Genomic DNA, 18,175 nt, shown 5'->3' on the forward strand with positions numbered 1-18,175 from the left:
CATGAATAAGGTACAGAGATAGTAAACCTGCAGAAAGGTATGGAAAGAGAATAGAAAGGTGAACTTAGAAGTGGGGGAAGGACCTGGCCCGAGGGATGCAGCTCACAAGGAGCTGCACCGCCTCGCTGTAAGCCTTCGCCGCTCGGGTTCTCAGGTCCACTCCCTCCTGTGTGGACTTAAAGACTGTACAAGGAATTGACAAGGTCTACTTCCTCTTGTTGTGTGTTGTCAATATTTCACCTGCCAACCTACCACCCTTGGCCGAAGTTATCATGTGGAGAGTTCTCTAGAACGCCATTTCTTCCTCTATATCCAGAACTCCAATTATCTGTTCTGGAGTGACCTCACTTATGTCTTCTATGTATAGGTCACCCCATTTCACACTCACAACTTTAGGGCCTGTGAGCATGAGTACAGGGTCTCCTATTTTTGCTATTGCATTCTGGAACTTTTCTGATAACACCGGGGTTTCTTTTAACAGATGCCTTAGCGTCTTTCCTGCTTTCGCATGAGGGGGATCTTGGTAGGCAATATCTGCTTTTTCAGGTTCATCTGATTTTGGTTTTTTTTTTTTTTTTGTTTCCATTTCCTCTGGATTGATTGGTCTTTTGAAAGGGGGTGTTGTTTGTCTCCACGCTTTCTGTTTCATCTTCTTCTTCTTCTGCAGTGGTTTCATCATTTGTGGAAACTTTTTTTTTTTTTTTTCGTGTGTGTGCCTCGCTTCTTCTCTTCCTTAGGTTTGGAAGAGAAGAAGAAGCGAGGTTTCTGTGGAGGCTGCCTTCTCTTCTTCGGCCGTTGTTTTGCCGTATGCCTCTTTTAGAGTTGGAAAGTCTGGGTTTTCCGACTCTTCTTCTGTTGTCGGCCTTATGATACCTCCCATCCTTTCTGCGTGGGTTCTGGATGGGCAGGTGTCCACTTTGTGGTCTATGGCACCACAATTGAGGCAAGTTGCTTTACATTTATCTAGTGTATGGCCTGTTCTAAGACAATTTTTACATTTTAGTCGAGGGCAGTCTGCCCCAAGATGACTGAAAGCACCACACCTGAAACATTGCTTTTTCACGCCAGGATAGTTTACCATTGCCCTGGCAGATCCTATGAGAATGAAGTTGGGAACTTCAGTTTTCATCTCAAGGGAGATGTTTACTTCCCCTGATTTCTACTCTGGGTTGTCAGCATCGTTAAGAATCTGAATTTCCTTTACCTCTCCCTACTTTGAGAACACGCTTCGAATAATATCTTCATTCTCCGCGTATTCTAGGGAGAATCTCGGTATTTTGAGCGTTTTTAAGATGCTCCCTACCATGAAGGGAGAATTTTTTTCCCTCTGCATTCAAAGCCGCCAAGTAGCTTATTTCTGATTGCTATGTTCTTGATAACTACTTGGTACCTTCTGCCCCCATAGGGGGGAAACCCAAATATGTTTTCAGCTCCTACATAGTCCATGATAGCTCTCGCTATCGTCCTTGCCGGTGTTGAAACATCCACTTCAAAGCCGAGGGTCCGGACGCGAGGACCGACAGATGTCATCATTGGAAGATTGCCTGGAAGGGGGGGGGGGCTATAAAGTCCTTATCCCTATCTCGTGTTTACTTTTAGCCCAGTCTGGGGTTTAAAGTGTCTGTACTTAGGACACGTATCTGATATCAACTGGAAAGAACAGACGCTACACTCTCACTTAGCTCGAAACCTTTGTAAGAACAGATACTACACTTTGATCTTAGCCAAAAGGCCTAGAAGCAATTATTCAGTGCCATATGTATCTATTGATATTATGGGAGTTCATATCATTCATCACCGGCCTGTGGAGTCTAAAAGTTGTGCTGAGGGTCAGCAGATAGTGAGAGAGGAAGAGAAAAAGGTAGAGAGGATAGTAGTAGTAGGTATTAAAGAGGCCTCAGTCGACCTGCTTGGCCACATTTAACCTATTAACAGGTCTGGGCCAAGCAGATCTCCGACATTTTCTCCCTACATCCGTTCTTTTAGCTTTCCACGGTCAGCCATCTCTGCAGAGATGGCTGACCGACGAAAGAAGCGAAAAACAAATGAAAGAGAACACACAAAAAAAAGTAATTCTGGAAGATTGAAAACGGGATTGACTGTGAAGGATACACCATACCAACGAGAGAAAAAGCCAGTGAGTTACAAAATTAGAACTGAAAGAATGGGGGAAGAGCCTGGCCCGAGTGATGCAACACAAGGAGCTGCACCACCTCGCTGTAAGCCTTCGCCGCTCGGGTTCTCAGGTCTGCCCCTCCTGTGTGGACTAGATATAAACGAGAATGTCTAAAATGAAAACAATTTTTTTTTTTTCTTTCCCGAGAGAGAGAGAGAGAGACTAGTGAATCTATATAAGGAAGCAACGGAGTTGTTAGTGTGTTAGGGCGAGGTTCACTTCTCCCTGCTTTCTATTTTTGTGGGTTTTCAAGATTTGGTCGGCAACCTTTACTCCCCGGGAGTAATCTAGCATACAAAGAGCTCCGAACAAGGCTATTTCCACCTCTTCTTCTACGTCCAGAACTCCTTGTACCTGCTCGGGGGGTGATTTGACTTATGTCCTCGATAAAGAGGTTATCCCATTTTGCACTAACAACTTTGGGCCCGTTTTTACCTGCAAGTGGGAGTTGGATATCCCCGAATGTTCCTATTGCTTTAGTTTCCTCCCAAGCTCGCGAAATCCCTTTAAGACACGAAGTAATGTCGCGTTTGCTTTCACGGAAGCGATCTCTGTATCTTCTGATGTTGCCTTTTTTTGTTTCGACTTCGCCTGGACTTCCTGGTTTCGGTTTTTTGACATTCCCTTCTTCAGGGCTGCCTGGCGTCTTTTGTGTGGTTTCTTCGTTGTTCAATTCCATCTCCTCTGCCTCCGTTTCTTCTTCCACTGTAACTACAGCGGTAGTTTCTTGTTGTTGTTGATGCTTCTTTTGATTCTCTGTTACGATTTTTGTGGTGGCGGTTTGATCGTTGGCTGTTTCTTCCAGCGTTATATCTTTCCTGGTTGTTTCTGCAGTCTTGGTTGTAGGTTTTTCTACTTTTTTACCTGGCGATGTTTCGGAGGTGGCGTCATGACCCTTTGTTGTTGATTTCTCATGCGCGGGCCTTCAGGGTTGGGAAGTCATCCTGTTCTGTGCCGCTGACGCTTTTTGCTGGTATTTCTGTGTTGGGCGTGATAGTGCCACCCAACCTTTCGGCATGATTTCTGGTTGGACAGGTGCCCACTTTATGGTCATTGGTGCCGCATTTTAAGCAGGCCGACTGGTACTGTTCCAGTGTATGGCCTGCTGTAAGGCAGTTCTTGCATTTCGTTTTCGGGCAGTGGGCCCCGAGGTGAGTGAGGACCCCACACGTGAAACATTGTCTCTTTACGCCAGGGTAACTAACCATTACCCTGGCCGATCTAATCATGACAAAGTTGGGCACTTCTGATTTCATAGACAACGAGAACGTGACTTCTTCCATTCAGGGAAGTCAGCGTCTGTGCCTATTTTAACATCTCTAACTGTTCCCCATTTCGAGAAAATTTTAGGAATGATCTCGTTTCCTTCTTCTAAATATTCCAACGGGAATCTATCTATTCTAATCTTTTTTGATATACTTCCAACGACAAATGGATGGAAGGTTTTTCCCTGACAGTTGATGCCTTGGAGTAGTGTCTCTCTTGTTGCTGTGTTTTTACATACAACTTGATACCTGCCTCCCCATACGGAGTAAAACCAAAGATATTGTCTGCTCCTACGCAGTCAATGATAATTCTCCCAAATTCTCTTAGGCACCTCTGCGTCTATTTAGAACCCGAGGGTTCTTACTCTATTGATAAGAATGGGAGTTCATGTTTCTCATCATCGGCCTTTGGCGTATAAAGAGTGCTGAGGGTCAGCAGGTAGTAAGAGGGGGGGGGGAGAGAACGAAAGGTAGAGTATGAGAGTAAGAGATAATAAAGAGGCCTCAGTCAACCTGTTTAGCTATGTAACAAAGAAGTTGTGGCTAAACGGTCCGTACATGTCATCTCTTCTCACCTGTTCTAAAAAAAAACTTTAAACGTATTTTACTTTATCCCATAACTTAAACTAGACTAAACCAGGTGTCTGAAGATGTCATAACTATATGTAGAAAATACGTTCACAATTGTGAATATAGTACTGTTACAATTGACATTTATGTCTTTAGGGGTGAAGCAAGATGATTTTCATATTCCCCGCTATCTGTTGTGGTTACTTACAGAGGGTAAAATTTACGAGCATTTTGCTCACCCTGAATGGGCATGGAGATTATGCATCGCTACAGGAGGTTAAAATAGTTTTGGTCGTCTATGTTTGAATATGTCCGTTGCCTCGTATGCTGCAGCGTGCTGAACCAAATCGTTGAGGTGTATGGACGTCTTTAGGAAAAACTTGGATGCTAAGGATTGTAGAAAAGAGAAAATATAGGGAATATTTGTGTCTCTATGAAGTTGATTGTTTCTAACATACCACGGGGCGTTCAGAATCATTCTCAAGCACGTGTTCTGCACTCGCTGTATTTTGATAATGTTAGTATTAGAGGTGTGGCTCCAGGCTGGAGAGGCATAGGTGATTATAGGACGAATCGTCATCTGGTATAGTTGCAATTTTTTTGCGCACGCAGACTTGATGTGTTGGTTAAAAGATAGCTTTTTGTCGAGAATTACACCCAGGTAATTTGTTTCTGTCTGCCAGGGAATTTTAGTATTGAATAGTAACACATCTCCTGCAGGAGACATTGGCCTTTTTGAGAAAAGAACGGCTGAGCTTTTCAGGAGGTTGACTTCCAATCTCCACTTGGAGAACCAACCCTCCAGCTTTAGAAGATTTTCTTGATGCTTTCTGGTAATGAAATGGGGTTTGAGAGATCTGGTTAGTATTGTCGTATCGTCCGCATACATAGCCAAAATGGAAGTCATCGGATTGTGTGGGATGTCTGACATGTATGCAGAAAACAGCAATGGAGCCAGTAGAGATCCTTGCGGCACTCCAGCAAAGATGTGGCACTGGGACGATGTAGAACCGTTGATTTTAACTTCTATTAATCAATTCTGAAGATATGAATAAATTAGATGAACCATTTTTTAGTGATTTACCAGCCGAGATAAGTTTGTGCAGGAGTTCAAAATGCCAGATTTTGTCAAATGCTTTGGATAGGTCTAGGAAAACAGCTCCTGTGCACTGGCGCCAGTTATAGCTGGTGATGATGTATTCGGAGTCGAGAGGATGGCCTTCTCCGCAACCTTACCCAGATTGGAGATGAGACTGATTGGACGATAAATCTGCGGTAAGTGTGGGTCTTTGCCTGGCTTATGTATAGGAATCACATCAGCCAGTTTCCAGGTGGAAGGAAAATAGTGAAGTCTTAAGATTGCATTTATTATACTGGTCAGGTGCACTACGCCTTTTCGAGGCAGCAGCCTGATCACCCTGTTTGAGATGCCGTCTGGTCCAGGAGGTTTATTGTTCTTGAGTTTTTTAATAATATCATATAATTCAGCAGGTGTTGTGGGTGCAATATGGTCAGCATTGGTATCTGGGAGATTTAATGCATACCTGACCTGTCTGTGGATTTTGTACTGATGATTGAAATCTAAGTTGTTATAAGAAAGTTTGCACTGCTCCTCAAGATTCTTTAGTATGGCTTCTGTCTTATCTGCATCTGTGTGGACAAGGCCCTGGTTTGAGATTATGGGGAGAGGGATCTGTTTTTATTTTTGATGCTTCTCAGTAACCCCCAGATAGAGTGATCAATAGGTGAGATAGAGGCTAACTTTTTATCCCAAACTTGGTTTCTATGAGTTTTAAGTGCATCTCTTACTGCTCCATTCAATCTATTAAGCACTGTCTTGTCCTGAGGAGCGCGAGTGTTACGAAATCTCTTTCTAGCTCTGTTCTTCTCTCTGATCAGGTCCATAATATCCTCAAGCAAACGATCAGGCTTGGGAACAGGTTTGTGAAAGGTTGCAACCGTTATAGCGGAACTTAATCTGTTGGGTGAGGCTAGTCACTGCAGATTCCACATCTTGTGGTGTACATATGTGAGGGACGGGTCCAATTTGATCCCTAAGTGCTTTAGACAATCTCTCCCACGATATGTCTGAAGGAGAGGGAGGAGACGGGCATTCTTGTTCTCCCAATTGCAGTAGAATTGGGTTATGATCCGACGACAGCTCGTTTAGTGATATAAGGCTGTACTGTAGTTTAATGTCTTGCAGGATAGCTATATCCAGGATGTCAGTAGTGCCAGACGTACTGAGATGAGTTGGTTCGGTAGGTACAGCCACAACAGCATAGTTTGATTCTGTGTAGCTGGAAAGGATGCGACCATTTTTATTGATAGATTTACTGTTCCAAGCAGGATGTTTTGCATTGAAGTCTCCAGCGATGATGTCCGTCTACTCCAAGGATGGCATCCAGATCTGAGGTCAATAATGTCTTTAATGGAGCGTTGTAAGTAGAAAAAATTTTAAGGTTTCCAGTTGAGTTTGTGAGGACATGGATTCCTGTGATTTCGAGGTTGGTGGTTGTAGGGTTGGTTATTGAATGATGGCTGATATAGTTTTTGATAAGGGTGGCTGTACTCCACCTCTATACCAAAGTCTGTCGTTTCTGTAAATCTGATATCCTCTGATTTTTAGGGTGTCAGCAGGCCTCAGGTGAGTTTCACTGATTAGAAATATATCTGGGCTGTATCTATTATTGAATTCTTGGATTTCTAACAGTTTATTTTTGATATCGTTGGCATTCCAAGCAATAATCCTAAGAGAATTTGGGGCGATTTTTTTCCTATGCATCAGAGAGTGCAGATAATATGGATTGGGTTTGCTGTAAGAATCTTTTTGTAACACTTAGTGATGGATTTGAGTTAGGTTAGGTTAGGTTGCTGAAATCCTGCAGCATCTTTGCAAGAGAAGAGATGATAATAGCTGATAGATTTGAATGTGGATTATTCAGGTTCTGGGTTTGCACTATTTGTTTGGAGGGGCCACATCAGCATATGTTCTCGCTTGATGTTGAAGATTCATTTTCTTAAGGGGCTCAGTTAATGATGGGCGAGCACCTGTTGTCATGTTCTCACTCTTGGAGGACTGAGGAGCTTGAATTTCAGGAACTCTCGCACTAGATGACGAGGTAGATTGATGATTTGAATCGTTCCATCTGTTTTTGGGATGATGTATACACCCTCTATAATTAGCAGGGTGAGGACTCCCACAATTAGCGCACTTAGTCGGGGTGGATTTTGGTTTGGCGCAGGTGTTTGTGGGGTGATCTCGCCACATTTTAGGCATCTAAACTGAGCTTTGCATAGCTTCTGGGCATGGCCAAATTTTTGGCATCTGTGGCACTGCCCAGAAGATGCTTTCTTAATGGTTCTGGGATGATTTTGAGTCCACAGATTGATTTTACATGTCTTTTGTAAATGTTATGAATTTCTACTGAGACTAAAGGCATAGGTGTCTCATTTGATCTAAACATTCTAGTGACCTTTATGGGAAGTAGATCTTGTAAGTTAAGGTCAGTAACTATTTCATCCGTGTCAATATCCTCGGAGACTCCTCGTAGGACCACTTTCCGAGTTTTTTCGGAGGCAAGTGAAAATGTGTGATATTGAGTTCCTCTTGCGTCCAGTTCCTTTGTAAGATTTCTATAATCAGCCACCGTGGTAGACTGAATTTTTATGCCTTCGTCTACATTTTTAGCAGATCTATAACTTATTTGTAAGTTAGCCATGATGGTTCTTAGTGTTGTCCATCTCTGCTTTACCCTTAGGATAATCGGTGGCACCTTTTCATTGGGGGAGGCAGAGGGATCTGAAATGGGAACATCCTCGTCCATACCAACATCATTTGTTGGCTCAGCAGCGAGAGTTTTTCTCTTCTTACGAGCGTGGATTTCTTCTTGATCAGAAGGATTAGAGGTAGAGACAACTAGATTGAGTTTTTCTTCCATTTGAGGAGAGTCTTCATTTTCCTCAACGTCGACTTCAGGTGAGGAATACAAGTTTAAATAGCCCGGCCAATCCCGTTCAAACTTTTTTAAAAGCTTTTTAATAAAAGTGAGTGCTAGCCTTTTATCGAGTGACTTGATAATGATGTCGGGGTCGATCATGCTAGTAGGCCATGTCAGCTTGAACTTCTTTTGGAGTTTATCAATAAGTACAAGAGCCGGCTTTTATCGAGCAAATCAGTGAATACGTCTAGGTCAGGTACGCTCATATCGTTTTAACTGCGTATGAGCGTTAATGAAAATCCGTAGGTCTAAAGACCTGCCAGCAGAAATTTTTGTAGAATATCTCGCAGCCGCAAAGGACTGCCAGCAATACCAAGCGTAGGCTAAAAGAAGCAATATCAATTAAACTGTATCTAATCAAAGTCTTACCTTGATATTTCACGAAATGAAGAACGGTTCGAATTCATTCATTCACAATCTCATATGCTATCGGCCATTTTTTTTTTCTTTTTTTCAATTCAACTACGCAATCGTGATTCTGGTATTATTTTACTACCTCTTTTAAGATTTTAAAAAATAAAAGGTGTCTAAATAAACCTCATTAATATGATTAAAATTTTTAATTATTTTAAAAAATATGATTAAATTAAATTTATTGTATAACTTGCTATAATTTTTTTATAAAATTCACAAATTAAAAAGATTTTTTATTGCAATTATAAATATTGCATTGGTTTTTAGAAACGCAACATGATTTTCATTAAAATAGTTAGTTGGTTCATGGATAGCCGTAAAGAATAAGCGCTGAAATTTGGCTCAGACTCTTCTTAACTCCACTACTATTTATAAATAAATAAAACAAGAGTCCTTTTTTCCCAAGGCTTGGAGACTACAAAATGATTTTTGTGAGGTCATAAAACGTAACTGTCCAATGCTTGTATTCTTGTCACCTTGCTTTGGCGCGCCAACTGGCTTCGTGACCAGATTGTTGACAAGCAGAAACACGCTTCTCCTCTAAGAAAAGTAGGTGTTTGCGTGTTTTATTTATTGTTCGGTTGAAAAACATGAACTCAAGACATGTTACGCTGTTGTGGGAAACTTGTAATCACAGACTGTTAGGAATGCGATTGTGAAATGTAACGTATGTCAGTTAGAGAATGTCACTTTCGATTTTGGAATTTTTGAAGAATTTTTTGAATTTTTAAAAAAAAATCATTTAAATAATAAGAAATAAAATATTTAATATTCTCTAAGAATAATATGAACTAAATATCGGAGTTTTATCTTATGTTTACTTAGACACCATTTTATTTATAACATCAATCATTTATAAATAAATTATGCATTTTTTTTCTTGGTCGTTATTACTGGTAAGTGATTTCCTGTCGGTCTTATACAATTTTCGAGTAAAAAGTTGTTAGTAGAATCCAGCTCAGTTTTGCTTCAAATCAAAAATATATTTTCATAAGGAATGCTTGCATTGAAGACAACAAAAAATTTGTTTATAGTTTTTTTTTCTCTTCTTTCCTCCTTTCATTTACTTTAGCTTAATTTATTCTGAATTCTCTTTAGACAGGAATGATTTATACTCCACATTTTTCTCTGGCCTGCTTTTTAATTTGGGGACAATTCAAATATAGCTTTATAATAGTTTTTGCCATTTTTAACTTCATAAGTTGGGTTACTTCCTCACCGCAAGATCGAATAAACATAACAATGTTAACTTTCATATTATAATAATGAATATTGTTGTTTAAAAATATAATAGTGCTTCATTCAAAAATCAGTTTTTAAGAACACACACACACAAAAAAAAAAAAAAATCGTGTGAAGCTTATCTTCAGTGTTGCTTTCTTTATATATATTTTTAGTGTAATTATTTTATTTATTTATTTTTAATTTACCCTTGTTTTTACTTACTTATGCTAAGTTTTAGAATCAACAACAAAGCAGAAATGTCAAAAAAAAAAAAAATTATAATAATAATCATGGATGTTACGTGAATCTCAAAAATATCAATTTTTTTTTTTTTTCAACAGCTTTCTTCCGAATTTTTCTAATATTTGTTAGGACTAGTTTTCGCTCTTCTATCCTCTAAAAAAAAAGAGAGAAAAAAAAAGGATTTCTAACAGTAATATTCCATTTCTGTACTTATTTTTTCCTCTAGCTAAAAATGATTTCTATAGCTAAAAAAATGTTTCATATTTCTGTCCGTTCTATATTGAAAGCACCATTATCTTTCCTGTTTATTAACAAAATAAACAGGAGCATAATTAATAGGATGGAGTCTTTTGATTGGAAAGATCAGGGTCTAAATCCCTTTTTAGGACGAAAAAAAAAACACCTTTTTATAAAAACTTTCCACTTGATGTTTGTAACGTGCAAACCTACCATCCACCCGATGATACGAAACCAAATCTCTCCCGTATACACAATCATTTTTATCCACTCATTTGTAATGTCCTGTATATAATTGCACTGGAGTGTAACAACCATACATGTTTACATACTTTTTTTTTTTTTTAACAAGATCGACAAAATTAACATTAGAGAACCACAATAAAGATTTGACTATTTTTCTTTTTAAATTAAAATCTGGTCGTGACATTCTTCTGGCTTAAATCCATTATCGGTTTACATTCAAGTGTTCCTCTTAACTTTTTCTGATATATATATATATATATATATATATATATATATATATATATATACTTTCAAAATGAGAAAGTAAGAAGAATGCTGCAATGGTTGCTGTCAAAATTTCTCCATACATTGAATATTGGTATCTTTCAATTCTTAAATACTTTTTTTTTTTTAATTAACCTTCCGTTTCATGACTCGCGTTATGAAATTGGCACCCTATCAAACCAGATTGGCACGTTATCAAGTATGGCAATGACATACAGGATTACATGAAAATACATAAGTAAACCGTCTTAATTTAGCGTCTTAAAATCACTTATTTATTTGCAACAGTAACTTCGGTGAGAGCGTAGAGTGCTAAAATATTGCATTTTTCATTTTTAAAAGCCGTTGGCTTGTTTGGAACGTAAGTCGGACTCAGCCCGAATGTTTGTTTCGAAGTGCTTTTAAAATAACTTATTTTAGAGCTTTTTAGTCCGTAGTCTTCTTTTGTTCTAGACATGTAAAGCATCCACGTGGTAGACGAAATCAGAATCTAATGTTACCATGGAAACACTGAAATTGTCATCATATCCGTTTTAGTTATATAAAGAAATTAAACTTTATTATTATTATATAGAGCAGGGGTGGCTAAGTTTTGCTATGTTTACGAGCTACATAGGACGTTTTCATATGTTTGCGACGCAAGAGATATTTTCTAAATATATATATATATATATATATATATATATATATAGCGGTACTAAGTTAGTAAAGTTGTGTTGAATTGCCTCCGGGCGCTCTGGATTTCATATCAAACTGATTTGGAATACATTTGGTGTTTGGTTATATATATCGTAAAAATATGAATTTATTCGTGAATATATGTCATTTCCATCCTAGATGGACTAAAACTCCTGTTGGAATGTTAGCGATAAGTGTTCATCTCTTCGAGATTTCAGCCCATGTATTTGTCAACCAGATCGTTTCCACAGAGGAAGTGTATTTCTTCATTGAATGTACTATTAAGATAACTAACAATAGGGAACAGAAGCAGGATTAAATTGTGGGGGGGGGAAGAAGGATGCAATCCCTCTTGTTTCCCAGTTCCCAGTATACTTTAAATAAAACATTATTCATTTAAATGCGGTAGTTTTTATTGAAACACTAAGTAGCACCGATTTTAAGCATTAACTCGAAGTCCTTCTTCCCTCTACTTCCCCTCTGTTCCAACCACTGACCGGAACTAATTAGTATGCGAGGTAACTGGTGGATAAAGGGTACTGTGGGAAAGTTATCCAAGGTCTCTTTCTTTTGTTCCCTTGTTCTGTTTTTGTTTTCTGGAAAAACAATACGAACTAGTGAAAATTACCTTGAACTGAACCATGTATTCCAGCATGTCACTGGAGATTGTAACCTCCCCCATCTTTCATCACTCTCCACTAAGTTTTTCCTTACGGTGTGGATGCGTTACATTGGTTCTTATCGACTCCTTAATGTTTTACCACAACAAGATCGTTCCCCTAGGCTTCACAAGTGCATCAGATAACAGCCATTAAGGTTACATACTTGAGTCAGTCAACTGTTGCAGTTACCATGACAACCAGACAATCGAGGACTTGCTGTTAGAACATTTACCATCCCCCCCCCTCTCTTGCTGTTTTTATAATAAAATCAACGACGGAACTTAATTATAATCCACTAATAAAAATGAAAACAAATCTTAATATTCTTTGACAGGTGCTGATGTAAAATTAAAAGTTAATTTGTCGTTGACCTCCCCCTATCGTTTGTAATCCGGAAGAGGAGCCATCTGCTTTCCAACCTACACACCCTGTGTACATTCTCTACGCAGATCACCTTGTAATGGGCGTTGTATTAGGACATCGATTTAGGTCATGCTGTCAGAAACATGAATAAATAAAGCCGTAGAAAGAACTCCGTATTTATTGCTTTTCCATGATCACTGTACGCACGTAATTCAGTTTTGCCTAACGAGGAAAAAAATAAAAAATAAAATAATAATAATAAAATAAAATATTTAAAAACTATTAGAAAACAAATACATTTTATCAGTTGAATTTTAACGTGTACATTGCTTGTTACCATGGCAGCAAGCTAGTTACTATGGTTACCTCAGTTGTCACTTTCAAGTACTTTGTTGGTATATTTGTGACTGAAGGTATGAAATTGTTACTTTAAGCCTATTCAAGGTTGTTTGCTAATGAGGCATATCTGCAGGCAATACGTGTTGGTGTTTATCTTATGTGGCATGCAAAAGGTCATTCTCATTGAATGGTTTGAACTGATAGGGGCAGTTGGCATTGCGCCAATTATACGTATCGGTTCAAAACAAGTGAATTAAGATTAAGAAAAGATGATCAAGTAATGAAAATCTGAAACAGTTTTACAAGTCACTGCAAGGGATGTAAAACGTTCAGTTTCTAAACATTTTAACAGAATGTACAACAATGGAGATTTTATATTAAAAAAAAAAATTAATAGATCTGGCCATCTAATGCTGGATGACAATGAAAAAATGGCCCGCCGCTTATGTACATTAATACGCCACAGAGCTGGTAACAAATGAACTAAAAATATTATTTTAAATACTAATTACTTAAATTGAATAAAAAAAATTGATCGTAATGAACTGTTTGGTACAAAATGATTCCGTTAGCCAAAGATTTGGCTTTTTCTATTGAGAAGTTCACCTGTATTTCTATCTCATTCTGTTGTTTACTATGAGCTGTGCAACAACGTAGTCGTCTTGCCTTGTCATTTTGCTGTAAAGGTCGCTGAACCTCCATTGTAATGATACGCTACGGAACAAATACATGATTTTAAAGCTCGACAAAGCGAAATTCCTTCGTCTCTTCCTGTACTCGTTGTTTATCACCAGAACATCAAGTCATAAAATTTATGAACAACGTCTTAGAAATCCGCAAGGCACAACTTTGAATTTTACGATCATCCTGTGTGAGTTGATAACGTCGAATGGTCGACGTTAAAAGAGTAATGACACTCGAAGAGCCATCAGTTCAGAAGCGAAATATTTCATCACGTGAATCTGTTGATTGACGAGCATGTTTCAGCGTTAGATTGTAACTAACAGATTGTAGCTTTACTTTTGAAGTCATAGTAGTATAAAAGACTTGGGTTCGACTCCCGTCTGGAATGTTAGGAAGTTTTATGAGGACTTTTCAAATGAAGGTAAGTTAGCCGACTCATGCGGAAGTGGAAGAATTCTTTCTCTCCAGGAAACTTTTTTTTTTTGTCCCGCAAAATAGACAAATCAACCAGAACAACTTACGCAAGACAAAGTTACACTAATTTAGTTACTCCGTCTGTAATTCAAAGTAATCCGTACGTTCCCACATAGACCGCTTCCCTCCATCTACTTATATAAATTTTCTGTACTAAGTTGTGGTTTTTTTCCCTTTCAGTTGTTTTCCGATCGACGTGACTTTGTAGGCATTCCCACAAAGTGTTCCTGGTGAGATTTTTACGGGGTAGTTCGCCATTGCTTTCCTTACTCCCCCCCCCCCCCCATTTTATTCGGGCTCAGGACCGGCATATGGCTGGGACGTATTCATGACTGTAATCCATGTGTATTCATGGGGCGGGTTTGCTTGTTTTGGGGGACGAATAACCCGAGTTTCAGGGTGAAAAAAAAAAAAAAAAAAAACTCCATACCTCTATGAAATCGGCTAACTCACCTTTAGTCGAAAGAGACCAGATAAAGGTTCATCGACGGAAATCGAACCCAGGTCTTTCCGACCAAAGTCTATACCGACTGAACTAGGGAGGCTCTTCCGTACTAGTGTAAACTAAAATCTTGTTTAGAATCTCGGGTTGTTGTGAATTATGGCCGAAGCATCTATGCTATCAGGTCATTGTAAGTATATCTGTTAATTGTGTGTATCTTATAGCCTGATTTGCTAGACGAAAAACCAAAGTTTCCTGATTTAAAAAAAAAAAGAAAAGAAAGAAAAATTGGCATGTGTTCCCTCCAAAGGCCTAGAACATTGCCGATATCGACTGAACTATTTAGTCTAGCTTGAGATGTGAAATTGATTTCTCCGTATATAAAATCATTCAGCAATTGACAATAATGTAATGCCAACTCTATATACACTAGGTGTCCTCCCGCGATGAGTCTTCGGACTCCTTGGAGGTGTCGCGAATAATAATAATAACTCTAAAGGGTGGTAATGAGGTCCCCATTTTCTTTTTCTCCAAGTTCAAACCCCAATGCGGTGTGGATGCTTGCAAAGTTTTTTTTTTCCTTATCATATAGCACTTCACATTTAAATATAGATTTAAGCATATAAATTAAGCATTTATGTGTTCCCTCCAAATTATAAACATACGAGTATTTGTTTATGAAATTAATTTGTATTCGGTTATATATTGCTATTGATTATATGTTATCTTTTTTTATTGTAAGCCAAAATCTCATTTTAGGAGTTGAAAAGGTTTAATAATTGTTAACACCTGCTGAAATCGACAGCTAACAATAGCCACGTGTAAGAAGCTACACTCATTGGCATTGCTTTCCAACAATGCCAATGAGTGTAGCTTCTTACACGTGACTATTGCTAGCAGTTGATTTCAGCAGGTGTTAACAATCATGATTTTTATGACATTCATTGAACATTTTTTATTTTTTATATTTATTGAAGACCTGAAATAATGACGTCACTATGACATCACATGGATTCTGATTGATACTATAAGCCTAATTTTTTTCACTATGCTTAGTTCCTAATAATTGGCCGAATTAGTACATGACTCAGCCATATAATACTATTACACAGCATGAAGACATTTCTACACACAAGTGTAGAAACTTGAGTGTCTGTGTCCGAAAATAAGAGTCGTGCATTGCATATAAGAAAACGTGGCCCAGTGAAGTAATTGGGCTAAGTACACCTCACCTGTCACTGACGGCACCATTTGGGTGTGTCTGCATGCCCAATGTCCTGATACAGTCCGAGAGATATTTATAGACCCACTTAGAGTTGTTTAGCTCACAGTTGAGAGGCACGCCTTTAATGGGGGAGGGAAGAATAATTGCTGCACGGTCCCTCACTCTATACAATTAAGAAAGACATTCTTCCTCTCTCAGCAAGACGTAATAATTAGCCCCGACCATGAAACGCCTCCCGGAACGGTAATTGTCTAATGGATAGTACGATGCTTATGGAAGTAGGGGATGGATGCCCCCCTCTTTACTACTGAATGCTGGCCTCATATATATATATATATATATATATATATATATATATATATATATGCGTACTTCTCCCCCCCTCTCCAAATAGCATGGAGTTGATTTCGTTTGCATTTTAAGACCTTGCACATTTCGTTTGTTATATTATTGTGCCCACGAGCGAATGCTTTTCTTTTTATTTATTATTCATAAGTTAAAGTCGGACAGTATCAATTATATAATGCTAGTCAGCTGTAAGAAAAGTAGGACATGTCCTACTTTGCTTGGGAATCATCTGGTGATTCTTCCTTCTTTTGCTTTTCTTCCTCTGTTCGTTCTTTCCTTCTGTTGCTATCTTCTTAAAGACTTCCCTCGTGTGTATTTGTCGAAGAGAACGATGTACACGTCTTCAAACCCAATGTCGACAAGTTTTTTTCTTTTTCACTCTTCACCCTTTGATGCTCATCCACGTTCTGGGGTAACCGTAGGTCAAACAACCGTTTGTATGAAATTTACATAAAACATTCTATAGGGATTGTAATTACTTGTTTATATCAAAGGTTGGACTTTTCAACCCTCGTCTACCATTTCCGGAATCAGTTACACTTAAAAAAAAATTTTTTTTCCCCTCCCCTTCTGTTGAATATTACTATATTCAAAAAATGAATTATCCAATAAATTTATTAAAAAAGAATATTTCTAATTGTTACGTATACATGGGTTGAAAAAGGAACTAGATACGATCCTAAAATGTATTGATGGTCCGAGACTTTTATAGCGTAATGTACTCTGTAAAAGGAAATAACGGGAAAGAGACCACCCCACCCTCTCTACAGACAAGTGGTCCATTCCGCTATGTTCAGTTAAGTTCAAAGATTTGTTATTAGGCTTAACTGTATTTGTCTCAATGTTGTTTCCAGAGCTAATACTGTCTTGCAGTAATGTATCTCTGTAAAACTAATTTCTATTTTGCGACTTCGCCTGTTTCTCTGTATTCTTTTGGTAACCTAGGAAACAGTTACTGTTGCCTAGCAACCACTGTGTTTATGAAAACAACCTTTTAAGTAATTCACAATCAATGAAATGTTCACATTTCCTGTTTTAGTAATTTGCTATTACTTTCCCAAAGAAATGCTGAGATTTAATGAAAAGTCGAATGTTCCTGTGTGCCTTAGCGGGCGTTTTTATTTCTCTTTCTCTTTCCCATTTCTTCTTTTTTTGTTGTAAGCCGAAATCTCATTTTAGTAGTTGAAAATGTTAATAATTATAAACAACTACTGAAATCAACTGCTAACAACAGTCACGTGTAAGAAGCTACAATCATTGGTTGCTTTCCAACAATGCCAATGATTGTAGCTTCTTACACGTGACTCTTGTTAGCAGTTGATTTCAGCAGGTGTTAACAATGGCATACAAGATAACAATACCAGTACCGTTACCATGACTACGCTCACTTGAGAGAATTAACAATAGCATTGCAGTCAACTGTTTTGACCTGTCTACGAAGGAGTTTTACTTTGTTGCTTAGCTATTAAAATACATTTTTTGCATAAAGAAAAAAAAGTCAAAAATTCACTATCACGCAAGCAATCAGTTAATCTACGGATGAACTGTTATCGGTGGTCAGGGCGCTAAAGATCATCTTGACAAACTTCAGTCACGAGACTCAGTTCATCAACCTTGGTTCTTTTGTTTGTGACTGCCATTTCCGGTTACATGCGGAAGTTTTCCCCACACCCATTGACACTGAGGTATTCCCCGTACGCTATTTAAGAAGAAATAGCTACTTAGAATGTCTTTTTACGGTCAATGCGTTTTATCGCCAGCATTCAAGCTTCCTTCTTTTGGAGAGCTGTTTATCCAGATACGGTAAATATGACGCGCAAGGTGCCTTCTTTCTCATGTTATTGGCATGTGCTTCAAGTACGGGCTTCCTATTTGCCTTTTTTTTTACCAAAAAGGAAACAAATAACAAAAAAAAAAAAAAAAGATACAGTATTGAGCTCAATGTAAACATCCTGAAACCTATATGTAATATGGGAAGGTCTTTTTTTTTTTTAATGGCTTTCATAAGTGAATATAATTTTATTGTTTATATTTAATTCAAATTATTTTAAATAATTAATATAAAACAAGGACTTAGTGATATATGCATTGTGCCAATTAAATGACTATACAGGGGAGAAAAAATAAAGTTTGAACCGACTTGTTGGAATAACGACAAAACAAATGCATACATAAAGTAATAATAGGTTTCTTTTCAGTGGTAATTATATAGTATATGAAATATTAAAAGGTGTATTCTGCGATTCTTAAAATTCAAGCTTTTCAATGTTGTCAATGTTTTAAATATTTGTTTAATGTTTTAAATGTTTTAAATTGTCAA

The 18,175-nt window shown here is 38.0% G+C and overlaps 1 pseudogene; it reads right to left on the reverse strand.

The window, feature by feature from the left end:
* Window positions 1-1,614: 1,614 nt before the first annotated feature.
* Window positions 1,615-1,744, reverse strand: LOC150100132 (U2 spliceosomal RNA; annotated as a pseudogene).
* Window positions 1,745-18,175: the final 16,431 nt, after the last annotated feature.

This window comes from Typopeltis vanoorti, chromosome 13 (genome assembly GCF_054136105.1).
Source record: "Typopeltis vanoorti isolate ZY-2024b chromosome 13, IOZ_Tvanoo_1.0, whole genome shotgun sequence".
Taxonomy (NCBI): Eukaryota; Metazoa; Arthropoda; class Arachnida; order Uropygi; family Thelyphonidae; genus Typopeltis; species Typopeltis vanoorti.